Below are 26,741 nucleotides of genomic sequence, written 5' to 3' on the forward strand. Positions count from 1 at the left end.
CCCCCCCCCCCCCCCCCCCCCGGTCCCCATCCAAAGCAGGGATGAACTCCAGGTGTCCTGGCTCCTTGCCACATCCCTACTTGCCAGCCCTCTAGTGGGAAGTCAGAGCTCTGCAGGCAAGAAACAGCATTAATCCTTAACATAGGACTTTTCACAGCATATTCTAACTTTTGCATCACTTAACATTCCACAGATTCAGTATGGTCTAAATGTAACATGTAACTTCTGCCTTAGACTGTCTCAAGTATTTCTAACAAAGAGTCTCTCTAACAAGTGTCTCTAACATAGCAGTGCACTGTACTGTGTAGACATACTTTTAGGGTATGTACAGACATTTGGGAGATTTAGAGGGAGGTTAGATAGAGTTCAAAATGGCCACTTGACCTAAAGTAAGTTGAAATGGGAGGGGCTATTGGGGGGCTTGGAGGAATTAGGGGGGTGAACAGGTCTAAGTGGAGGATCAGGGAGCAGGCAGGGTTCATGGGGGAATCAGGAGGATTGGGGGGCAACCAGGGTCCACAAGGGGGACTGGGAGGTGGGGGCAAGTAGGGTTTGCAGGACCTTAAAGGGATTGGGGAGGATAAGCAGAGTCTGCAGGGGTCTAGGAGGGTTTGGCAGGATTGGAAGGATAGCAGGGTCTTCAGGGTGGCTTGCGATCATGGGGAGGTTCTCTCCTCCCCAGACCCAGTGCTATTTTTAGCTCCTGATTCCCCACCAATCCTGCCCACCCCTTCCCGCACCCAGACTTACATTGGTTGGCTTCCAGTACCAGAAAATGCTGGTAAATCTGGCACCAGGACTGGCTTGTGGGATGGGGGGTTGGCAGACTTTAGAGTAGTGGTGGGTATTTTCCATCTGGGGGAGGAGTGAGGGGCTGGTCTTTCCCAGCCCCAGGGCTGTGCTGGGAACTGTAGACAACTTCAGTTACATTGGTCAGTTTCACTGGACCTGATCTAAGTTAGACTACCTTGGAGGTACAGTTAACTGAGATCGAGTCGGCCATTTTTAGAACAATTTAAACTTCCTGAACATCTGTGTAGTATGCATTTATCTCCCTAGTTAGGTCAATCTAAGTGTCAGGTCTGCACCTGCATGAACTAAGTTAGATCACCATTTTTAATGAGATCTAACCTCTTACATTTGGGGAGATTAGAATGTACCTAGCCTTAATGTCCCTATGTAGCAGAGTTAAGGACAGAGGGACACATGGGAAAAAGTGGATTGGTACATGGTTTTGGTAAGGAGGATGATTTCAATAGTTTTTTTAATGTATTTTTTAACTTTATTTTTCCCCCACTACAACTGGTAATTAATAAGCCAAGAGCCACCATATCAGAATAAATTACAATGAGGAATATCATTTCAGGTTCAAGAGTTTAGTAAAAGGTACATGAAATTTTTATACTGAAAAGGAATTATATTCCAAATTGTGGGTTTAAAAAGTTATAATACTCAAAAACAGGTTCAACCTACCATTTTTTTGGTAAAAATATCCAGTAAGACGTATGCATTTTTCTAATATATACATTATGCATTAAAGAAGGCTTTACATCTAAAGCTCATGAATATTAGAGTTTTTGTTATCTAGATCTTAAATTAAATATGACAAAATGAAATTTGCAGCATTCACAATTCTGCAAAGTTTCAGAATTTTCACTTGACATTTTCAAATGGAATTGTCAATTTTTGCATAATTCTAGTTATAATAAAAAACAAACAAGTAAAGTTAAACAAATTCCACAACCACATTTACAGTGTGTGTCTACATGTAAAATTAGCATGCAGATATAAACTCTGATGCAGTTCACCCAGAGTTAACGGTTTCTGGGTGCTGCATATACATGTGCACCCAGGACAACAGTAGTTAGAGCTGGGGCAGAGCATCCCTGGGCTCTCAGGTGGTGGCACTGGGTGGGTTGGGGTTGACTAGGGCATCAGGGTTCTACAGTGTGGGGCTAGGCAGCAGGCAGCCCTCACACTGTAGCACTCTCATGCCCCAGCCAGCTCTAGTCACTGTCTACACATGTGTTTTGGCATGCTAAATGGTGAACTTTTCCTGGACAGTACTATCCTACAGCAGAGTTAATTATTTTACTGGGCCCCAATACAGGTGCACGTGTAGATGGTGATGCTTTACTGCAGAGCTAGACAACTCCATAGAAAAGTGCAAGTGTAGATGTACCCATGGTATCCTTAAGATTTGCTTGCATTTTTAACAAAATGCAGTGTTAGTATAGGGAAATTATACTATACTGTGCATAAATAATAAATAGCAGCCTTCACTGAAAGTACAATACAATTTGGCCTGCAACATCTGAGAGGTATATTTTGCTAAAGGTACGTTCTTTTCTCACATGCATACAAAATACTGTATATACAGGGTGCATCTATACGTTCATTAATTCCCAGTAGTTACTGCACATTTAGTTGATACTTGCTTAATGAATTACTAATTAAATGCATGATAACTACACTTACTACATAGTAGGGTCAGTGCATGGTTTTTACTGATGCTTACTACGCAGTAGCCTAATACTACTGTGCAGTAGTGTATGGACATGGTTTCTGTCTGGCACGCTACTGCACAGTGTTATTAGGCTACAGGGCATTATCTCATGTAGACGCTCCCACAGGGTAGGAATCACTACAATCATTATTTTGTTTATCCCTTTCAACCCACTATCAACTCTCTCTGCGGTGCCACTGTCCCCCTACCCTTTGTATTTAAATATCATTATTCCTATTCTATTGAGTACCTCTGCTCTCTGCAAGTCCATTCATAGCATCTGATGAAGTAGACTTTCGCCTTTCAGAGCTTTATGCATTTCTGAATGTGTCAGTCTTTAAAGGTGCCACTCTGCCCTGCCTTCTACACTCATCACTGAAATTTAGCAAGCAACTGTGCTTAATAATGTGCAGAAATACTAAACAGGTTGAAGAGGAACTGAATATTTTGAATCCATTGGGGGAATTTTGACAGGTGGCAAGAAATTACAGAGATCTGGAAAATATTAAGAAGTCACAATCCGTCACTACCCATGTCTTTTTATTTTACATGCATGTCCTCATCTGCTTTCTGGACATCAGCTGCTCTCAGTAGCAACATGCTACACTTTGATGAGGGACTTAATACATTTAAAGGTACTGCAAGTATTTTAAAACTATTAATAATAAAACTACCATCTGTCATTGATATCCCCTAATGTCTAAGGTTTGTTCAGAATAGTTGCATGAGAACAACCAGAGGAAAATCATCGGTGTAGTGAAATTACATTTTCTAACCAGTAGAACATTAATACTCAACTTTTATTTTCCTCTGCTGACAGGCTGTAGTGAGGTAAAAATGCCTCTCTGCTTTAAAACCTTACTTTCAGCTTCTCTAACATCTATTTGTGCTTACAGCATTACAGTTTTTGTCAGTAAAAATAAGAGACTGGTTTCTGGGAAACTGCCTGTGTTTTACACTGGGGTTAATCACCCTCTGTAACTTGCAATCTCTTAAACTTTGCTGATTTCTTCATTAAAGATTGGGTGTTAATAATGCGGGGCTTCATAACACTGCAATTAAGTAATAGTAATAGTGTAATGTAGCAACAGAGATGAGTACAGAAATATATTAACTTCTAACAGTGTTAGAAAACAATAGGTAGGGGGCAAATTTATGGGGACTCATGAAACTTTAGAACTATGGTTTTAGCAGGTACCTGTGCCTAAGTGACAAGGCATATAGAGAGACAACATCTTCTAATTTGAAAGCATTTTTTCCCCCATTTACAGAAGCCAAAGAGAGCTATTGCACTTGCCTGAAGTAGGGATGTGCTTTAACTTTACAGACCAGGGGGAGATGCAGTGAAGTGGGGAGGGAGCAGAGTTCTGCTGCACCATGGCCAGATGATAGGGAGCTTCACTCAGGGGTGGCTGACGGAAGCATCAGTGTCAGCAGCCTCTGGGTTCTAGTGCTGGCCTTCCTTGAACTCAAAATGGATCATTCTGGCTCACCATCACAGAAGGGTTGCTGACTGCTGATATATATTGCATCAAAAGCAGAATAATATAACTAGCTAATTGCCCATCAAGAATGATGGATTTCAGAATGTTCACATGGCCCCCCACTCACCCTTCGGGGCCAGCCATGTAAAGACTCTCTCCATCACCACTGCCACTACCTCCAGCCTCTTGAGCAGGAGCTCCAGTCCCCATACACCTCCGTCTTTCAGCAGGGCTTCCCCCCACCTCCCCTCCCCTCCCTGCTCACTTCCCTCCCTCTCCACCACCTCCCTCTCCCTGCTGGCTGTTGTTGGGGCTGGGCAGCACCACCACCATGACCCTGCCTCCCCTCCCTACTTCTCTCTCTCCCTTCCTTCCCTGCCTCCCAGCCCCTACAACAGTCGCCACCATGATACCCCGCTTTGCCGCCCCCCACCCTGCACCCACCTGGGCTCATGCAGCCTCCCACCCTCTCCACCACTTCCCCCTCCCTGCCAGCTATTGTTGTGGCCCTCTGCCCTCTTCCCACTCCCCTTCCTTCCTCCCTCCCCGCTGCCCAGCCCTGACAACAGCTACCACCATGATCACCACTTCACCTTCCCCCACCCTGCTCCCCTCCCTCCCTCTCTGCCCACTGCCACCCCTCCCTGCCAGGTGTTCTGTGGGGTGTTGGGGATGGGTGTTGGAGGTGTGCTGCCACCCTGAGCCACCCTTCATCCTCAGGCAGGGAGGTGTGGAAAAGCCCTGTTGCTCGGGCACCTAGGACATGTTCACTGCTGCCACAAACTTCCCCGGCAGCGGCTCAAACTTGGGCCTGTGAAGTTAATCACTGCCCACCCTCTCAGCAGCACATGTGCAGTTGGCCAAAAGCATTATGGACAGACAGACACACAGACAAACAGACTAGGCCCTTTATGTATATAGAATAAGGTTCAGATTATCAAATCAAGTATTCAAGAATTAGTAAATGCCAGTAAAATTAATGCTGTGTAAGCATATACATTGTGATCATCTTAAATGATATGATAATATCATATTATTTCTATAGGACTTGAGACTTACTTAGGCTGTATAGACTCCAGAGCATACCCTTGACTTCTGCTGAGAAATGTTCCACTCAGTGCAATTAATGCAACTGAATAAACTCTGGTGCAATTTAAGCCAGAGTAAAATAATCCCAATGTCACCATCTACATATGTGTTTAAATGCAATAATTTACTCTGCTGTCAGACAGTAACTTTGTCAGATGCGACTATACTATGCCTTAGTAAATTAAACTACTGCTCCCTAATTATGGTTCACATGTATATGGTGATGCTTTACTGTGCAGAAAATTAATCTATTGCACAGTAAAGCACATGTGTACACAAACCCACTTCCAGCTTTTTCCACACATGCCTTACTCCACAAAATAGCCAGTGAAAATAAACCTGGTTGGATGTAGTATCAGACTTAACTGATTTAAGACAGCATGGGGGCACCTGGGAGCCCCCACTTGGGGGGCTTCCCCTAGCCCCAGTCCAGAGTCCCCCATCCCAGGGCAGGGAACTGAGGGCAATTCTTCACCTTCTTAACCCACAGAGTTGCTTGCCTTAGCCTCTGGGAGTCTCAGACAGCTTTAGGGAGTGGAGGGAAATTCTTCTGCTCCTCCACAGCCAGTTTTGCCTTAGCTGCTGCAAGGCAAAACTGGCTGAGGCAAAACTAATGCAGGGCAGGGGAGAAGAGGAATTTCCCTAGCACCCTGGGCTATTTCTGAGACTTGCAGCAACTAAGGCAAGGGGTTGGGGAGGGGAAGAATTCCCCTCAGCTCCCTGGCACAGCCCTGGGCTGCAGAACCCTGGTCGGGGGGGGGGAGTCCCCATGGTGGGATGCAAGAGTAGACACCTGGCCCAGAGGAATTCTCCCTCTCCTCTGTGGCAGCAGCTGAAACAATGAGCAACTGGGAAGTGGGGAGATGTAGGGGGAGGAAAATCCCCTCTGGTCCCCAGGGCTCCCTTGACTCGGGAACCAAGGCTGGAGGAAACCCCCTAAGAGGGAGCCCCCCTAAGGTGAGCTGGCACCCAGACAGGGGGCTTCTTAGCCACCTGTGGGGGGACAGAAGTGGTTTGGGGATACTTGGCTTGGCTTTCAATGGTCAGCAGGCTGGGAGATATGCTCTAGCACCCGCAGCCTACTGGTCTGGGTCAGTACAGGCCTCCCCCTGTCTTATGTCAGTTCAGTTGATCATAGGCTCAATCTACACAGCCTAAAGGAAGCTGTCTAGACTGCATCAATTCAGCCTCAGGTTTTCCATCTGTACTTAGCTAATATGGAAAGAGGTACCTCCACTTACAAGGGATTCTCAAAATTACAGAAGAATTAGTTTCACTAAGCTGTTTATAGCTAGATTGTGACTATACTGGAGCCTTGAATAAGGGTTATACAATCCGTACAGTAATAGTTCCTGTCCTGGTTCCCCATTGATCCCATACCAATAGCAAATTTCTTACTCTGCAGTGGCTCAACTGCTCTGGCAATGCAAGAATTTGGAGGAAACCTTGTTGTAACTACATTGTTTTGCATGGAGACTAGAGGAAAAATCCAGCCAAGTTTGCTTTCTCCCATATGAGGATCTGGTCTGTGCATCAGATGCAGGCAAGTAAAGAATATATTTAGAATATTACATGAATATCTGTAGAATTCCTTCTTACTTTCCTACACTAGAGAGGGCAGGTTATAATCTTTCAGTTATGGAATCAATGGGAATCAGGCCCAGATCCTCAAAGGTACTTAGAAGCCTAGGGTGTACTTGGTAGCCATGTTGGTCTGAGACAAAGAGACATACAAAAACTAGAACTCTTGGTTCCAAAATGATACCTTTCATTAGACCAACTGGAAAATGGCAAGAAAATTGCCCTTTTCTGCAACCTATCAGGATCAAAGTCCTTTCATCAGGCTCTGGGAAAACTGTAGATGGTACAAGATGGTAAAAAGTCCCCATAGGTAGAAAATAAACTTCTTTTTTGCACAGAGGGAGCTGAAGGTGGAAGGTTGTCCCTCTGGGTCCATGAAAGTGTCTTTGTAAGCTGTGTTGAGTAGCTCTTTGATGTGTTGATCAGGTAGAATTCCTTCCCTGGAGGTGTCAGATGGCAGGCAGGGAGGTAAAATCTTGCAGAAAATGACAATTTTCTTGCCATTTTCCAGTTGGTCTAATAAAAGGTATCATTTTGGAACCAAGAGTTCTAGTTTTTTGTATGTCTTAGAAGCCTAGGTGATTTGAACCACCAAATCAACATCCCAAGATTTTGAGCCTGTTCCTTGGAAAGTCTAACTGACAGTTATTATATTGTAACCCAGTTCATTAAGAGTGAAGTGGTCTGGTCATTACAATGGAGATAGCAGGGAGGGAGAAAGGATCCCTTTTTCCTGCAATTGCATGAACTTGTATTTCATATAAATACATGTAATTTTTTTTTATTTTCCTATTTAAAATCTTCTTTGTAGAAGATTTGCAACTTTTCTCTGTTTTCAGCTCTATATTGTGCTAAAATAATTTTAGTATTATGTAAAAAAAATTAGTGCATTTCAAAAAGCAAGCGCCTATTTCAGGATTTAGACAGGGGGAAGACACACATAAATCTATGTGACCAGCAGAGATAAGTAGATCATAAAAAAGTCAATACACATCATAACCCTGAACACCTAACACAGAGATATGGGGCAGTTACAGATTATTATGGCAGGGATAGCATGAAAATCTATGATAAATCTATGCTAAATCTCAAATTATATTGCATACAATGACCCCTCTCAGTAAAAATAATAAAATAAAAACAAATCAAGAACACGTTATGAAGACTTAAATTCAGTTCCAATTTTGCGTCACTAAAACACAGAATACTTCAAAGTCAAACATTATGGGAAGTGCTTTGGTTTGCTTTTATGAAAGACATTACAGAAATGTCCTATAGAAATGTCACTCTATTGTATCTTACTACATTTAAGAATTAACTACAGTGGTACAGCCACAAGAGATGAATATATACTGATGTGATCAACCCCATCAATTACTACTCACCAGCAGTTAATACAAGGCACTTGTGAGGAAAGGGACCCGGAGACAAAGAAATAAACAGATTATTAAAAAAAGGGCTGCATTTAATACCAGGATTTTTTTCATTCTGAGAGATCCTTATACTACAGTATTTTCTTTTTAATGATAAGAGCCTTTCATTTAAATGATGCAATCAGTATGCCACAAGCGGTTTCTTTCTTTGGTAGGAGGAGTTAGCAGCTCCAACATTCAATTGACCTGTTTCCAAATAATCTACAGGAAAAAATGAAGATTAAGTCCTCTAACAAGAGCAGTTTTCACAGTCTAGCATACAAAGAGAAGGATTCGGTAAAAAGATGAGAGGGCAAGCCGCATTGTGCTGGCTCACTTAAATCTTATTTCCAATTCACTAAATGTGTTATTTGACTTGGCAAGTGAGCTGGTATGTGTATTAGATCAGCAGGGAGCCTAATCAAGGAGATGCCAAGTTTGCTGCAGCCCCTCTGTGCAGCATTAGCCTCAACTAGTGACCTTAAGCAAAGTGGGTGGTTGAACCCAAAAGAGAATAGCATTAACTTTTGCTTGAAGTTCAGCCTGATTTGAAGTCTCCTTTTGTGCGTTATTCCAAAAAATGCAAAAAGCATTCAACAGAACTGAATCTAGTCTGCTCAGCACCATCTTCACATGCAAGGCTTTATAGAAGCTTGCCTCCATTAATGCTGACACATGCAAAAGAAATGAAAAGCATTAACTCAGCTAAGGCACTTGATTTTGCAGCTGCAGAACAATTCACTTTGTAACCCAGTAACTTGAAGGGTTTTTTTTTTTACACCCAGTTAAACTGCTAATTTTCTAATTGCTACAAGAAGTATTTTCAAATATTAAAAATGTTGCAAATAAAACAACAACAAAGGCCATACAAAAAGTACATGCTGTATTAAGTGTTTATTCTAGAATTTCATAAGCCATAATGTCTATTGTATAGATTTTGAAAAATCCTATTTACTGTCTATATGGTCCTATTTACAAGATGACCATATAGACAGTTAAAATATTAGCCTCTCTCCTCCTAAGGTAAATTCTATTCTGCATTTATAGTTCTTATAAACAACATTTATTCCAAACCAAAAGCTCTTTATATGTTAAAGATTTCCACATTTCTCTTAAAAATCACATACAAGCTAGCAGAAAACACGATTTTTATTCATTCTAGGAGACATGTTATTTGTAGATTAGGGTTTGTGTATTCTCCTGTAATTTCTTGCTTTAATTTTAGACCTTTGGTATGCTTGTGAGCTGTTTTCTGTTACCTTGGTTTCTAGTAACATCAAAGTTTCTATAAACACCCTTTAAAATAGTGTTTCTATCACTCTTTCCCCAGGTAGAGCCTGTATCTGCAACACTCTTCTAGGCTGAAGCCATGACTCAGAGAAATTATCATCAAAGTACATGTTATAAATAATGTTATCAGACTCCTCTAATAAATTGTCTATGTTTTCTTTACTTTTCCTCTTCATTTTTACTGTTTCCAGGCCTCTGAGTGAAGATTACATGTAGATTCAGTTTAATATCTGATCCTCCATCAAGGAACTGTATCCTGTTCCTGCTGTGGAATGGATTCAATAATTGTTCTAACAGATTTTTTTCCTTTTTTTTTTCCCTTCAAGTATTATGCTTGGCCCCAGACAACCATCTACTAAGTTTCCAAGTCTCAGATAGTACCGAGGGTTTCAGAACTGTTTTCACCACATTCTGTGAATTAGCCAGTGCCCTTGGTAAGAAATGAATCATCTTTGCGATACTTCATGGATGGCAAAATCTGAAGTCCGTGGCCAGGTATGCAAAGATGGGATGTTCCACCATGGCTGTGGAGCAGCTTTATTGTAAGTGGCTGAAGTAGCCTTTGCAGGCTGTTATATACCATCTTCTCCACTGTGAGACGAAGACCAGGAATATCTCAACGGTGCAGAATTCTACAGTGCTCACCACAGTTCTGGCTCATTTCTGCCCTACTTCTTGGTTACATAAAGCAGGACACTGCATATCATTGTACCACATCCAACTTCCACTCTTCCATAGTCAAACCATGTCAGTGGCCATAAAGACAGGAGTCAAGATATGCTCTGGAGACTGCCCTCTTGCCCTGTCTAGACTATAATTCCCAAGTATAATCTTATGGTTTAATAATTTACCTTTTCAAAATGAATGTCAAGTGTTGCAACTAAAAAGAAACAACTCCCAACTCCATTGTATACTAGGGTAATGGCTATGTGATTTTCAGAAAGCGGCAATGATAAAAGCTGCAAGCATATATGTAAAGTTTTAACGTGAAACAATTTCTTTCTTCTTGACTTAGAAAACCCTAGGGAAAAAAAGTTTTTTTATGGAAATGCTAACCCAGTCTGACCTACAGCAGCACTACTGGGGGCCTCTGACATATCAGAGAGTGTGTTATAAAGGACAGCCATATAAAGAGAGTAAAATGAGGGGTTAAAAGTCACACCAAACATGCTGGAAGGCCTGCAGGCATCTCAACCTTTATTCTTTAATTGGGAGAAGAAGAGGTTTTACTAAAGACTAAGTCTACAATGTAGGCCGGCAGCCCAACCGGACAATATCATTGATTTGTGCGGTGCGCAGCAGTTCTATTCCAAACTCTTTATGCAGGCCCTCTTTCAAACCTAGGACACATTTTTAAAGGAAAAACGTATTTTACTAATTTTTTTAATGAAACTTTGACTGCAAGGGATACTTGAAGTTGGTAATCATTTGCAGACTCCTTTCCCCTTCCTCACTGCAGGACTGAAGGCAGTAGCACAGCTGGTTGTCAGTACAGCTCTTATTACCAACACCAATTATTGGTTTAAAAAAGCCTACTATTAGTATCTGGCTATATTTCTTCACTCAAGTCATTAAAAAAAGTCAAACACTAATCCTATGATATTAAATGTACCTGTTTTCACATTTTATCCCAAACCTTCAAATGAGAGGAATCCATGAACCATTTTATCTTTGGTTCTCATATAGGAGCAGAGTTTTAAAAAGTAATGTGAAAAAGACCCTCCTCTCATGTGATCTTCCTGGCAGGCACCATGCTTTGGAGAAAAATCCATGGGAGAAACACAGCAAGCAAGAATATTGAGTGAATAACTAGAAAAAAAATCTGTAATTCTGAATTCTTTCAGAAGGAACACGTAAAAAGAAAAAAAATCACAGCACTTTAAATCAAATCGATATTATTTTTTAACCTGGCTAACATTTAGGTTATTTGATGTAAACATTAAAATAAATATTCAGTAATGGCTAAGGATGCTATGTGAAGAAAAAACAAACCAAGAAACAGATTCAGTTAATCAAATAACATTGCAGGATTTGGAGAGGGCCTGAGTAATTTTCAAACTAATAACAGCATTTATAATTATACAATGGGTGCCATTAAGAAGTCAATATTTACCACACTGCACTACTGGAGGTTCTTTAGTAATTCTATTTAGAATAAGAAAAAACTGCAGTTTTTTTTAGATACTGATGTGTTGTAACTCATTATGTGCTGGCAACCACCACATATGCTGGAATCAGGAACAAAATATCATGCTTTGGATAATTTATTCTTCACCACAGTTGGGAGTATTAAATGTTTTAAATCCTTATACGATATCCATCCTAAACATACCCAATATGCCTTAGAAATACTAGATATCAGCCACTAGCAAAGGTGGGACACTAGATGTAGCAGTTTCAATATGGAAAAGCATCTCCCAAAGTTTTTGATGCTGCTGTCTTGAGGTTGTGAATTTTTGTTTATCAACATTAGTTAAATAATGGACTTGAACGTACCTACATTTTAGCAAAGAAAGGATCTGAAACTTAGCTTCGTATCTGGTGTCTGTCTTACTCAGAACAAGAGCCTTGGTCTGAATATGATAGACCATGGGAAAGTTAATCTCTGGGCATGTCCACACGTTCATTAATACACCATAATTACAGTGCATTAAGTTTAGTACCTGTAATAACAGGTACTAAACTTCATGTGCTGTAACTGGCACGGCTGCACATTAGCACAGATAAACACTTATTTTGTGATGCCTAATGCCCATTGAACTAATCTACTGCACATTATTGCATTAGCAGAGTTTTTGCCAGCCATGCTAATGTGCAGTAGAGTGAGTCCAGTGGGCATTAAATGTCTTATGTAGACATGAGCTCCGAGTGCAAATTTTCCAACCTGGGTCTTTTACGGTAAGGTACTATTGACTGGGTAATCCTACTAAAATTTTAGTTTTGGAATTGGGGGGGGGGGGGGGGGAGAGAAGGCAGAATTCCCCTTGGATACTGTTAGACTGCATTAATAAAATGTGGATTATCAGCTGTATTCCAGATCAATATGTTGACCTGGCAACTCATGTTTGATTGGCCTTCCCTTAGTCTGATGCCTGCACATACTTTCCTAGTATCACTTATCTGAAAAGACACTACTTCCTTACTTCATTCTGTAATAACTTTAAGGCAGTTATTGTTTTGTTGCTGTTCTTTTAATGAAGATGGAGGATATTGTTGTGTCTAAATGGAAAGTATACTTTGTGTCTTATGCTCTTTCAGGTAAGTTGTCACAGTTGAAAACCCTGGATATCTGCCTAAAAGTTTACCCTATCTACCATTTCCCCATTTGGCTTTAAATTATTCTCCCTACATAGTGCTGAGCAGATGGATCAAATGTTATTGCTTTAGTTCTACTGTTATAAATATAAAACATGCATTTGTATACAAGGTTTCCTGCCACACATTATTTGTCTGTCACTCAAATTTTTCTCCATGCTACAAAAATAAGTATGCTAAAAGGATTAAATACATTCCACGGGGATTGAATATCATGGTGATAGAATGTTTAAAATCTTGGCATTCTAAAGTTTCATAAATAGCACTGGATCCTAAAAATGTATAAGAATGTTTGGAACGGTGGACAACTACCCACCTGTTTTTACCATAGAATTAAAACAGGAATCACAACAATAGCACATTCTCGAGTTTACCTTCACCTTTGCAGACTCCCCGGACATTCACTATTACTTACATAAAAACTATAAGGCTTCCACAAACAGGGCTATGTCTTGGACACATCAAAGATTATTGCTACAAAAATGTTATTCTTTAAATAATAAGTATGTTGACCATTCAACTTGACAGTACCTGTCACACTTCATCAAAGACAAATTAGCATAGTTAAGGTCACCAAAAGGAAACTATTAAAATAAATGTTTTCATTTCTTCTGATCTGGTACTTTTCCTACAGCACTATATATCACTTCTGAATTGCCTAATTAAGAGTGATGCCTTCCTTCTATTCCAGGTCTACAATGCAAGCATTTACCTACCCTGTATCCCTTTCAATATATAAATATTTATAAAAAAAGGAATACTTTGAGATGTAATAGAAAAATCCATCGATTCATTACCAAACCAATAATACTTTTTTAACAAAGTTATTGATTCAGTTAAAAGGAGCACTGATTTTTTTATATAAATCCATATTTAAAATTTCCAAGGGGATTCCTTTCAAGCTTTGGCCCTTTTTAGTATAGGCCACAGTCCTGCAACTTTTTACAGACAGATGACTCCCTGTTTCTGCATAATCCCCCAGGAACAATTTACATGATTTGTGAATCATTATTTTTTTTTCTTGGGATTTGGGAATTGTATTTTTTTCTGAATAATGAAAAAAGGAATCTAGGTATCCAAAATATATCTATCTAATTTAAAACTCTTTCAGATTTTGTAAATAGAGATTTAACTATGAGCCAGAAGAGGTGAAACAATATAAAAAGGAGTTAAACAGAATCAAATGTAAATCATTTCAAAATATAGATTTCACTATTGATTTTCTGCCAGAAGATGAGCTTTGCTAACCTACAGTAGCCTCCAATTATTAGCAGTCTGTATGATTATGATTATGTTATTTATTTTAAATCAAAATAAGTTCATTGCTACTCATTTTTAATCCTTTCTTGAACAAGTCATAATATCCTTTTTCAGATTAAAAGTATGGTTCATGAACTAGCTAACATTTTAGAGAGAGCTAGAAAAAGGAATCAACAAACAGTAAGCACAACCTCTTCATAAATTCAGATCATACACTAGTTGCTAATAAAAAAAGTTCAAAAGAGGTTAGAGAATATGAATCTACTTTCAGAGTTTGGGGCATCATCTCATTAAGGGTAATATAGCAGACTTGGAGTCTGAAAAAGGCACTAACTCAAATTTGTAATGATTTCACTTTCAAATTTCTTTTATCTCAGCTGCTGCTACTTCAACAAATAACAAGTGCTTCAGATATAATAAGCAGACTAATGAGCATTGCAGCTGATTACTAAAATACTGTAATACTTCCCAAGGCATAATGACATCTTTTTCAAAATTAAGAATAAGGAATATTTTCTTCTTCATTGCCACAGAGTATGACCTCAGTCTAAGCCACAAATCCAACTTTCCAAAGTAATACCGAAAAAAGCAGTCTCTCAGTAAGACTAATTCTGTTCTTAATGGAGCCTCTACTAACTTTAGCCGTCTGTGCATTCACCATGACTTTGGTGTCCCGTCCCTGTCCCCACCTTCCCCCATCCCATTCCCCACCCTGTCAAACATTAGAAACAGGCTATTTGAGGTGTGGAACTGACATTGTAATGATCACAATGCACTCTATAAAGCTTTTGCTATCCTGATTTTCCTGTGTTATAGCTGGGTGCACCTTTCAAAAAATGCACTCTCTTTCAGTGACCTCAGATGTTTGAAAGCCAAAACATGGAAATGCTTTAACTAACATGTTTAAAACAGAAGGTGGGATCGGCACCCCTGTATTGTGTCCCTTTTACACCATTTTACAATATCAGAGCAGCACAAGGGAACTCTAAAAGTCAAGGGATTATTTGCCCAGTGCCATGGCAGGCAACGGTAAACTTCCCCCCAAGCACTCACTTAAAAGCTCTTGCTTAGAGCTTGGTACATGTTACACTTAACATGTGTTATATTTATATTGCAGTAAGCATTAATACAACATAGAAAGTTCTCTGAGCAGTCACATATTAATACTTATTATGATCTATAAATCATAGTATGCACCAGAGTCTCGAACTGGCTCCTGTGTGAGCCCAGGGCTGAGACTGATAATCAGCTGATTTCCAGTGTTAGCCCTGTAATCTCATGGGACCTGGTTCAAGGTGCTGGTGGAGTGCAGGGGCTTACAGTGACACCACCACGCACACCCTGCACTGCAAGGGTGCCAGTTCAAAGCTCCCCTAACGTGCCAATGTCAGCCCCAACCCCTGCACATCACTGGAACTGGTTTCCATGTGGTGTGGGGGCTGCCTTCCAGCATCACTCCTAGCCCCTGCATCACACTGGGGCCTTGAACTAGCAACATTTTGTGCAGTACGGGGTGGGGCTGCCAAACAGCTGTTTGCCAGGCTTTTGGTCTCCTTATCTGAATGCTTGAATGCTGGCATTGTAAGCACAGTCAGCATGTGCTAAGTGTAACGTGTAACAACAAGACTCTTTAAAAAGCATGTGGAACATGTTGGGGGCAGGTGCACCATGCTGTCTGGATGCTTGAAAGAATTCAACGATGCAGAGGTTTAAGGCAACACTATAGCCCCCTAAGACAGCCCAGAGCTGATGCTCCAACCAAGAGAAGATTGGGGTCCTATGTTACTTTGGGGACCTTTTCAGCCCCCAGCACAGGAAAGGATAAAGAGTGAACATAGATCACTTAAAGCCACCTTATCCTTCCTTCTCTCCTTGCTCTGTGCTGCTCCTCCAAAAGGTGTAGAACGTAATATTGTCACTTACAGATTCTGTAAGGAGTAATGTTACCATTCTCACTCTGGGATCATACCAGGGACCCTTGATAGTCAATACCCCAATTCCCACTGACTTTAGTAGCCAGGATTTGTCCCATCGGCCCAGAGTCAGCTAAGCTCATGCTTAAGTCCAACTCTATTCAGTGAAGTATTTAAGAACGTACTTAAGACCCATTGCCTGAAATAGGATTTAAGAAATGGCTTATGTGTTTTATTCAAATAGGTCTAAAAGGCTGAGAGAATGTGTGTTTAAGCCAGTAAAAAAAAAAGAAAAAGAAAAAAATTCTCAAAAACCCAACACATATAAAATCAAGACTGCTTTGCAATATGTTTTAAAAAACAAGGAAAATGCACAGTCTGACCCACAACATGAGACATCTGTGGTCCTCCACAGTAAAAAGCAACTAGCGGCATCTCAAGGGCCTCGTCATGTAATTCAGAGAGTTTTTTTGGCTCTCTTTCATTCTGGGTTTGAAGACAGATTGCTTTACAAGGTACATCAGCCTGCAGGGAATAGCAATTTCCTTTTTCCTCCACAACAAAACAAATGTAACTTTTTAAACTGTTTATCTTTGATCAAAAATATATTACTTAGCACACTAAGTAAACAGCTCTATAATTTGTCATAGAAATTATTGCTTCCTGTGGCTATTTTTAGTGTTTTTACATTTGCTGGGCAATTGGTAATGAGAGCTGATAACCTTGCCATTTGTTTTTTATTTTTGTAATGATCTCAGAAAAACATTTTGAAATAGGAGCTGTTCTTTAATGTAATGGATAAACTACCACACTGCCAGGAATTATACCCAACTTCCTCACTCAGTAATCATGGGAACTCAAGCAACAACCACAACCCACACACATAATGCAAGAAACCATACGGAACACATATATTACATTTCTGTGGTAATGCTCTCACCAAGCAAGACCTAAGCCTGCTTCCAGAGTGCTTAAAAATTCAACAAATGTTGAGACAAGTTTTAAAAGGAGGACTAAAAATAAAGAAAGCTATTGCATCTTTATTTGACCATTTAAAACTATTTCTCTGTATGTTTTTGCTGCTTTGCCAGATATATTGCAAACCTGTCATTTTTTTAATGCAGTAACTTATTTTCCAAGTCATCTTCAAATTTTAGTCTCAAAGATGCATTGAGTCTGAGACTAAATAAACATTCCACTTTTCCGTTCTATCACTCTTGTGTCATGGTTGCTTATCTTTTTCTGCCATTTTTTCTTTGGCTTTCATTTTCTGAAGGTGTCATCATCTGAATCCTGCTGTGGCATTATGAATCAGCATGCTACTGTTTATTGATTACAAGCTCTGAGACATCTATCCCCTTTCCCTTCAATTCTAATGCAAAACCATGCCTTTGATCTACTACTTGTCCTTTCAGGTCACAAAGTGAACATTTCATGTCTTCTTTTGGCTCTGGGGGCCTTAAAACTATGTTTTCAGTTTCTGCTCTCCTTTTCTTCACCAAATGTACTTCTAAACTAGACAGTATTCTCAGTGTAATCTAATTATTGAAACCCTAAAAAATATATATTTCAAAATACCGATCTTTTCTTCTTAAATTCGTTTAGAGTTTGGGTCAATATTAGCACGGGACATATAGTGCATTTCCTGTTTTCTGTGTATAATGACCATTTCTTTCTCTGACTTCTTTTCCTGCCTAACAACTGTATTTCCAACCATCTTGAAAAGCCTTTGCTTTAATCTTCCATCTTAAATCTTTTCCTTTGGGTTCACGTGCTAAACCACTACTTCCATCTCACCACATTTTCTCCCTACGCCTTCAACATTGAGGATCCGTGCTCTCTTCCCACCTAGAGAAGGCGGAATACCCAGCAGCATTAGTGTATTATTCATTGCTCAGTGACCTGGGGCACTGGCTTCTCTCTAGCTTCTGAATCCAATGCCCATGTAGTAGTCTTAGGTTTCACTGTACAAACAGTCAGAGATGACTCAAGCAGGGTGCGGGGCCTGGGACAAATCAGCCCATGCCGGGCCCCGGCCCTGCTCCAATCCCAGATCTGAAGAAGCTGCTGCTGCTCCACCCCAGTCCGTGGGGCCCCCCAGGGCAGTTGCCCCGATTAACCACCCTCCCCGGACATGCCTGCAAACAGGAACAGGAGATTTACACAAAAATCAACCCCTGATCCTTCATATGCGACTAGAGCTTGGTCTGATTACTTATTCTGAGGCCTAGTATTTTTCTATACTATAGAAAAACAGTGTGGTAGTTTATCCATTACATTAAAGAACAGCTCCTATTTCAAAATGTTTTTCTGAGTTCATTACAAAAATAAAAAACAAACGGCAAGCTTATCAGCTCTCATTACCAATTGCTGCTGCCCGAGCTTCTCCCTCCCACCCGATGCCACTGGCCGCACAACTCCAGTACACCCTCGTTCAGGGTTTCTGTCAATATTCTGTATGTCTAGACTCTCTTGGTGTCTCTTATCATTTAGATTTTCTACAAGAACAACATTCTAAAACAGCAGTCTCTAAAATACAGTACACATGCTTTTATTTTTCCACAGAAATTAGTTTTTATTTGAGTGCTGACACTATCTATGAATTCATCAGTATAGTAATCTTTAGAAATGCATACAGCAGCCTCTTCTGGGGGAATCCCAGTCTCAGCTAGCTACATGCATCCATTCAGCTGTTGTTCATTAGAGCTAGTATCACTGATCTGCCACAAAACTGCCTGGCTTTGATAATTTTAGTCCATTGCTTTTTTGTTTTGGTTTGCTTTTGCTTAGACATTTTTTTCTTTTTCTACAAAGCAACCCCTAAAAATGTCATCTTTGACAGACAGTACTCAGATATAGAAACCTAAGAGTATCACTGTATGATTTTGAATTTTTTAAAGATGTATAGAACTGGGAATTTCTTAAACAGAGAGGTTATAAAAGAGTTATTCTGCTACATAATTTTTTTTCTTTATTCACTGATGCATGCCAAGGTTTTGAATAGTAAGAGACCAATAGCACTGCAACTATAAAGCAGTCTCTTTAACTCCACAGGGCAAGTGCAGTACTATGCAATATCTTTTGTTCTTGGTCTTCCCTCACAGGGATTTTTGTGGGGTATAGTTTTGTGATAATCTGAGGAAGGCAAAGACAACAATAAAGCTCAATTTGCTCACCACCTAATCAAGACCTATTATTTAGATTTTAAAACACAAAAGACCACATAGACTATACTGGCTGTCCACGGATGATAACGATGACGACGATGATGATAATCTATTGGAGCATTCAATATAAAAACTTTAAAATTTACATCATGGCATAAATGATCCATATTTATCATTTCTCACAAGTCCTCTATGCAGTTTTTGAAAAACTTTATGACATGCACAATCCAAAATAATATTTTATATACTAAAAATAATATACTTAGATGCTGTAAGCACTTTGGCCACATCCACATCCACATCCACCCAAACCTACACACACACAAACACTCAAGGCTACCAGGAAAATCTTTCAAACTTTGTAAAACAAGCAGCTGTGCACATACTGCTGTCAATGTCCCCAGCTGTGCCTTCTGTCTAGGACCATGCAATACCATCTCCAGATTGTCAGGAGAATGTATTAATTGTGCACCATTTTCTGTTCCCCTTACAGTCTTTGTCATGAAAATGAGAATGTATAATGAAGAGAACATGAGAGGCATTACCATTCTGTGATAACTCATTCCAGTGTCAAAGATAACAGTCACACAACTGAGAATGGCACATTTAACCCATCTCAAGACCAATGTCATGAAGACAAAAAATGGCATCACATTACTTCAATGTTGTGACCCTTTTAAAATGCATACTTGTGCTCCTCTCCCTGTTTATAGTGTGTCTATTAAAGGAAACAACATATTTTTGCCAAGAAAATGTCATATATTATGAAACCATGAGTTCCAAAATGCTCTTCTAGTTTTAAAAGTTACAGATACACTGCACGGATATATTGTAATATCTTTGCCCATGTGTGGAAACATGTATACTGCAGCTCACCCTCTAGCCCACAGAATAATTTACAGCAAGACACAGGTGAACAGAATGAAAAGGAAATGCTGAGTAACACAAATACTGACAATATTTGGCCATCTGAATTCAGCTAAGTAATTTTTAGCTGAATGTGTATAGTTGAACATGTAAATCACCCATCCTGACTCTTGCCAACTGCAGCAGCAGCTGCTCTGCTTGGCCTGCAGACCAGCTCCTTTCCTATTCCCAGGCATAAGAGGATGGGAGAGAAGACTCCTCCAACAGCTGGCGACCCATTTCCTAGCCTCCTGGGGGAGAAGCACATTGCCCCAGCAATTCCTTTGTATGATGTAGAGGCAAAAGGAATAACATTCTTCCCCCACGCTCTATTCCTCATGGGAATAAAGAATTAAATCAGGACTCCCTCAGCTCATTGCTTGTTCTGCCCCGAGAGGTTCCAGATGCCCTTCACTCGCCTAGATCTATTCTGCAGGAGTTTGTGATAACAAGAGGCAAGCTGATGGCTTCCTATTGCCTCTGCCCTCGTGGGCTAGGTACAAACATTCAAAAAGCCTGAGGTGGAATCAATCTAAGATGCACGGTTTTCTGTAAGCGGTATAGTTTAGATCAGTAGCTAACAAAACACACATCTGGCATTTGGTTAGGGAGAGAGGAAGATTGAATCCTAGACCAGGGTCTATCATTTTTAAGCCAGTCTTTGTGCTGAACTTCTGTTCTGGGTATAGCCCAGTTTCAGATCACTTATTCTGGCAAATGTATAATGTCTGTGCCTGGCCATGAAGTCTTCAAGAACAGCCCATGAGCTTGCTTTCTCATAAAGCAATGTGTGACCTGCTGAAATATCCTGTTTCTCCAGAGATGCCAATCAGATAGATCAGACAGGGCTGGAACAAAAGTGGAAGAATCCCAGAGTAGTGCTGAAAACCCCCCCAACAGTGAGAATGGACTGACCCTTAACTTTGGAGTTGAGAAATAAAGAGCACTGGGCCTATGGAAATTCCTCATCTAGCATAAGAATAGGTATATTTCCTTAAACTAAAGATGCTCTCTGGAAAGGGGCTATCACTCCCCTCTTTTATTAAAGCAATGATAGAGTTCCCATTTCATTTCTCTTTGGACTGGATAAATAGTGTTTCTATAAAGTTCCTCCTCCTTGTCTTCCTACTCTGAGGGCTTCCTGGCAGAGGAACTAGAAAGCGCCTCCTGGCTCTTGGAGTCCATTTGCCTGCAAAGGTAGGAAGCCACGACTTTGAATCCCTTTCACAAATAACCAAGCTCCAAAATCTGACTTGAGATTGTCAGGAGAAGCTGGCACCTACTTGAAGTATTTCTGTAGCTCTCAGAAACTGATCAGTGGAAAAGCAACACCATGATCGGATTAAAGAAAGGAGCAATTGGGAGATCTCTGTCTCTCTCTGAGGAAAGATGGGTGGTACTATTTCTAATAAGAATAATAACTCTGTCATTTGAAACATCTTACTGCATCATGCAGCAAACAAGTTCAACATTTTTTTGGCTCCCAGAACCTCTATATTCACTTGCTGTCTCTACAGAGTTGCCATCCAAGACAAGTCTTAATTATACCAGTATAACAGAACAGTGTCAGAGATGTGACCCCAGCCAGAACATGCAATGTACAGAATATACATACATTAGTTTGGCTGCGTATGAACCCTTTTACAGGAACAAACTACTTTCAGGTCAATTGCTTCTTTCTGCTTTCTCCCCTCCTTTTCTTATTACCGCAGGAGATATTATTCTGCATCCCCATATAACAAATTAGTGCCAAAATTAGGGAGTCAGTTTTATTTTTTACGTTAATTTTCCCCCAAAATGTTTGTTGGAAGACATTTTAAAAAGCAAGATTTTGTACCTGGTATTTCAGTTTGCCACGAGACAACCCCCAACCTCCCATCTAAGTCCTTAATCCTGAGAGTGAATCATGGGGATCCCTGTAGTATTTTGACATATTTGAACTGCTGCAATCAATTGTCTGGAGCCTCCAAAATTAATGAGTCATGTTAGAGGAAAGAACAACAGGAATTCATGCCTATCCACTCCCACTGTTAAGAGGCTAGACAAGCTGCCCACACCCAAGAAGTTATGGGATTTGGAGGAGCCTCAACCTCCCTTGAAGTCCAAAGAGAAGAATGATAAAGGGGGGTGGCGGGGGACGGGACCCTTAGCTAGAGGAGAGGGCAAGGATCCAAATATTACTGAATGCCGGCTTATTCCTCTATCAGATTTGCAATATTATTTATGCAGCTGAATAGAATGAATCACAAGATGACTCATCCCCAAAACACCAGGATAACAAAAAAAACCCCCAAACAACAAAAAAAAACAACCCCAAGAAGCCACACGCACATACACACACTTTCTGAAAAACTTGACTGAAGGCATTTTGAAAGGAAACAAATGTAATTTGAATTTTTTTTAAACTCATCAGCTGTGCTATAGCTCCTATGAATAGACTGATCTGATTTTCTAAATCTCTTTAACCTTCAAAAGATGATTAGTGGGTGATTTTTTGTTGTTGCAGAAATAGATATATTTCCCAGTAAGTTTTGGAAAGAGGTTGGTGATAGGTACAATTAATTCAGTACATATCGTTTACTGCAGCCCTCACTTTCACAGGAACCATCGCCAACTGATCCAGGCAGAAGATTGGCTTTGGTTCTGCAAGCAGCTGCTCATCTTTCCACTTAGCTGGAGGTAAGTTGTCACAGTAAGCAGCTGCTAAAAGAGTGGGAGGGAGACACCAATGAGCAGAAACAATTGTGACAATAAAAAATAAAGGAGCAGCAATCTCACTTGCATCAAATAGACTGGGTAACATTGTGTCTTATTTCCCTAAAAAGAAATGGTGTGACCACAGCTTAACCTTGAAAAAACATGAGCTCCTAGGAATTTATGTAACTTCGGCAAGTGCAAATTAAGCCAACAGAAAACAACTCTAGTGATCAGTTATTAAGCTACTTCTTCTGTGTTCTGGGCTCAGAAATGGTTATTAAGGATCCTCAAGTTCATGAATGCAGATAAATTCTCATCTAATTTTGCTTTGGATGTGCTAAATCTGAGATGCAAGTGACCCTATTATGCAAACCAGCTTTGGGTACACGCATTCTCAGGCTCACAGCTAAGTAAAGAAAAATGAGGAGGCAATGCAGACTTTGATCCTATGGGTTGGATTCACCCCAGGTGAACCCTTGCATCTATGTTATGGCCCATTTAAATCAGTGGATTCCTGGCTTGATGCAAGGATGTGCCCACATGGATTGACTGGCAGGATTAGGGAATATCTTGTGGTCTATCGTGAAATATCAGGTACAATTTTTTACTATTTAAAATGCTTAAAATAGGAGTTTAAGGGGAAAATGAGCACAAAAAGGAAGCTGCCCCACTAATTATTTTAAATAGCTTGCCAATGGCACAGTGTATTTTATCAAAGCTCTAACAAATAGCCTCCAAAAAGACTGTTGTTCTTATCATACCCAATAAAACAAAACAATCGCAACAAAAATATAGCCCTGTCTGTTTAATATAGTGTCTTCTTTGATTCCAAATCTATGGCCAGAAAGCCAGCTTCTCTTCTCCTCCATGCAGCCTGCAGGAATTCTATGTTCCCCATCCCAAGCACAGTGGGTGGGTATACATGTGGTTTTTTCTATCCTGCTGCAGAAAAAATTAGTTTACTCCAGCCTAATAGGGACACACATGTAGATGCATGATGTTTACTATGCACCTACTTAGTCTACTATACAGTTAAGCATTGTGTGTAGACACTCCCAATGTGTACCTTCCTGCATGAAAAGGTATCTCCCACACAGACACAGGTTGTCTGGTCTCCTTTCTGTTTTCCATAGAGATCGGCTTCCATTACTTTCCATAATTCTCCTAACCCTTCAGTCCTAAATGTTCTGTCCTGTTTTTATTATCCTCCATTTCACTCTTTTCACCAGTCTTTTTCTCACCCTGCTCCATAATACATTTATGTACTGCTAGCTAACATAACTTTGCTCTCATTTTACTTTTCTTTTCACTTCCATTTTTTTACCTCCATTTTTTTCTTACCCATCACTTTCTGTATTCCTGTTTCAACCCTGTTCTCTTTTATCTCCCAGAGTTTTCTCTCTTGCCCTCTGCCAGGTACACCTCTTATATTCCAGTGCTTTCTTTCTAGATCTCATTCTGTCCTCCAGTCTTAACAATTCATTCACCTTTTGTTCTCAGGTCAGTTGCTTTCATATATTTACCTCAAGCTTCTTCAAGCACTTCCCTTGACGCCTTTTACATCAATTGAATATTTGCTCCAAACCCATTATCTGCTTACCCTTCTGGCCAAAACGTATCTTCTGCTTCCCAGCCCACATTCTCTCTTTCTGCTGTTCCTACTAGTACTCCCAAATCTCTTCTGGACATCCAACAATGCAGTAGAGCCTCTCACCCAAATAAAAATTAATGGACTCTCTGCACTTTTCCCCTCCACAGATGTTTTTCAACTCTCTACCAACCCATTTATTATTCCATCAGACATTTTGTTCAAATACCATGCTCATCCATCCTTGCAAGTATATCATTCAACACTGTGCACCTCAGATCAGGTAATGTGCTATATATACCCTATGCTAACCAAGTCTCTGCAATGCCAACCACTAGAGGGAACATCCTCAGTCTCTCCACTACTTACAGTCATTCCCAGAAAATATGACTTATAGTCTATGTACCTCAACCAATTAATCCTGGGCCTCTTACTTCTCATGACCCTAACCACTCTTCCCCAATTAAAACTCCTCCTACATTGCCAAACACTCTGCCCACAATTGAACCTGTGCCTTCCTTTAGTACCTTCATGATCTGTTCTTTTTCTTGTGCCCTCCCCATAGCAGGTCTGTGTGAAGATGTGTTGGGAGAGGACTGAAGACCCAGATACAATTAACTGATTACCTGTCCTGTGCCTTTTGTAGAGTCCTTGCTGCGCTCATCCCATACTTCTTCATTCCATCCATCTGATGGCAAGGCAACAGGTGCCCAAAGGAGTGCTACTGAGCAGCTGCAGGAAGGGACACAGCATTGTCAACACTCAAAAAGGTCTGCTTGAGCCTAGCAGCATAATATATTAATGTGGGTAAAACACTAATTTCTCTAGCTAATTGCAAAGAAGGAAGTGATGTGCCTATCAACATCTCTGGCTGTCAAGGTATAAAAACAGTCCCCACCTTGAACTACCAGCTTACAGGAAATTGTTTAGAAATGTCCATTAGCACAAGTCCAATTATAAGTATTATGACCAGACCAAGATTTCCCAAGTCCTCTTCCTATGTCTTAACCACAAGCTTTTCTTTCCTCTTGCTTCTTGATTCTTCCCCTGACTGCTTGCATATGTGGCAGACCCCACTCTCCTCTAGCCACACTAGGTCCTGTTCTCTTTCGTCTCTCTTGGACACTCGCTGCAGTTTCACTGGTAGCTCTGGCCCCAAAGGGCAGTTTCTGTTACTTCCTTTCTAACATGCTACTTCTTGTCTTCCACAATCTCTCACATAGAGGCAAGCTGGCTTCTCATTTACTTTTACATGGTGTTCATTCTTCTGCTTGTAAAGAGCCCGATTCTGGCCTATGGAGGAGAGTCTGCCTAACAGTGAACTAGAAATTCGGCTGGAAACTCTAGATGTAGATTTGTAATACATATGGTTTCTATCTGAGTCAGCTCTGATGAAAAAATGACTATAATGTGAGGGTTTGTTTTTTTTTTTGAAAGTCAGGATAGATATGAGCATATAGAAGCTAGTGGTTACATTTCCTTTTACTGCTTCCTGTTTTCACAGATAATAAACCAAAATTAAAACAAAACTAAATCAGGTGTTTAAACAGCTTTGTATGGGTTCTGATAGCAGCACAAAGAAAAAAATATAACAAAAAAATTAACCAGATGTTCTGAAGCCCCCAGAAAGGTTCAATTCAGATTTAGTTCACATTTTGGTTGAACTTAGAGAACTGAGATTTATGTTATCTGACTTAGCAAATGTCTAGTTTTGCACTGAGAAATGTATACATATTTTAAGTACTTTTACATAAGATCTGAAAATTTTTAGAAGTTTGGCTCAAAGCAGGCAATTTGAATTACATTGTACATCTGTATGATAAACAATAGCTTAACAGTACCAGTTCCTCCTGCCACTTCAATTAAAGTGTCTTTCTCCAAAATGCCCTCAATGAAAGTTCATGACAAGATCAGAGGGAGAACTGTTCTGTTTACAAACTCTATATTACAGGAAACTAAATCCCACCATGATCATTTAAGAATGTAATGCCTCTTAAATTCTGGCTATTAGATGTGATGGGCATGACAGAAAGTATATTAGACAATTTAGAGCAGATCTCCAGCCAGTGTCAGTTATCATATACCAGTATAGAACTACCCCTTTCTGGCACCGTTTTACTATAAAGGAGGGTTCAGTCATATTCACTTCTTCTTTACCCTTTATTTCAAACAGTCTTTAACTTGGAAATGCCTAGTGTGTAACAAGCTTAAACAACAAAAAGCAAAGCCTTGGAGGTCTACTAGAGATGTTGAATTTCAAGCTGCTGAAGTGTTTAAACTCTAAGCCAATGCTTAGATCACTGAGAAATAGTTCCCAGGTCAACACAGCTCAAGCTGTTCAAACACCCACTAGGATATTTTGTTTCCCATCAGTGTGCAAACAGGAAGTTAAAAAAAGGAAGTTGAAACAACCAGCTTCCATATCACATAACAGTCCTCATATATAGAGAGCCCACAGAATTTTGCAGCCTGCCAAATCTTTTGCAGTCCCCCAGTTTTGTTTTGTTTTGTTTTAGCGCTTTTTGGGGGGGGG

The 26,741-nt window shown here is 40.2% G+C and overlaps 2 long non-coding RNA genes across 2 annotated transcripts in view; one reads left to right on the plus strand and one right to left on the minus strand.

The window, feature by feature from the left end:
* Nucleotides 1-6,560, plus strand: part of LOC109297239 — a 116,854-nt gene extending 110,294 nt beyond the window's left edge. Inside the window, exons 3-4 of the long non-coding RNA XR_002097253.1 lie at nt 3,088-3,141; nt 6,485-6,560. This is a non-coding gene — a long non-coding RNA (uncharacterized LOC109297239). The remainder of the gene's footprint in view (nt 1-3,087; nt 3,142-6,484) is intronic.
* A 13,913-nt stretch (nt 6,561-20,473) lies between these two features.
* LOC109297240 overlaps nt 20,474-26,741 on the minus strand; it is a 7,649-nt gene continuing 1,381 nt past the window's right edge. The window contains exons 2-3 of the long non-coding RNA XR_002097254.1: nt 24,835-24,940; nt 20,474-22,626 (exon numbers count right to left, since the gene is read on the minus strand). This is a non-coding gene — a long non-coding RNA (uncharacterized LOC109297240). The remainder of the gene's footprint in view (nt 22,627-24,834; nt 24,941-26,741) is intronic.

The sequence above is a fragment of the Gavialis gangeticus genome, unplaced genomic scaffold (genome assembly GCF_001723915.1).
Source record: "Gavialis gangeticus isolate Ggan-Ray unplaced genomic scaffold, GavGan_comp1, whole genome shotgun sequence".
NCBI classification, from domain to species: domain Eukaryota; kingdom Metazoa; phylum Chordata; order Crocodylia; family Gavialidae; genus Gavialis; species Gavialis gangeticus.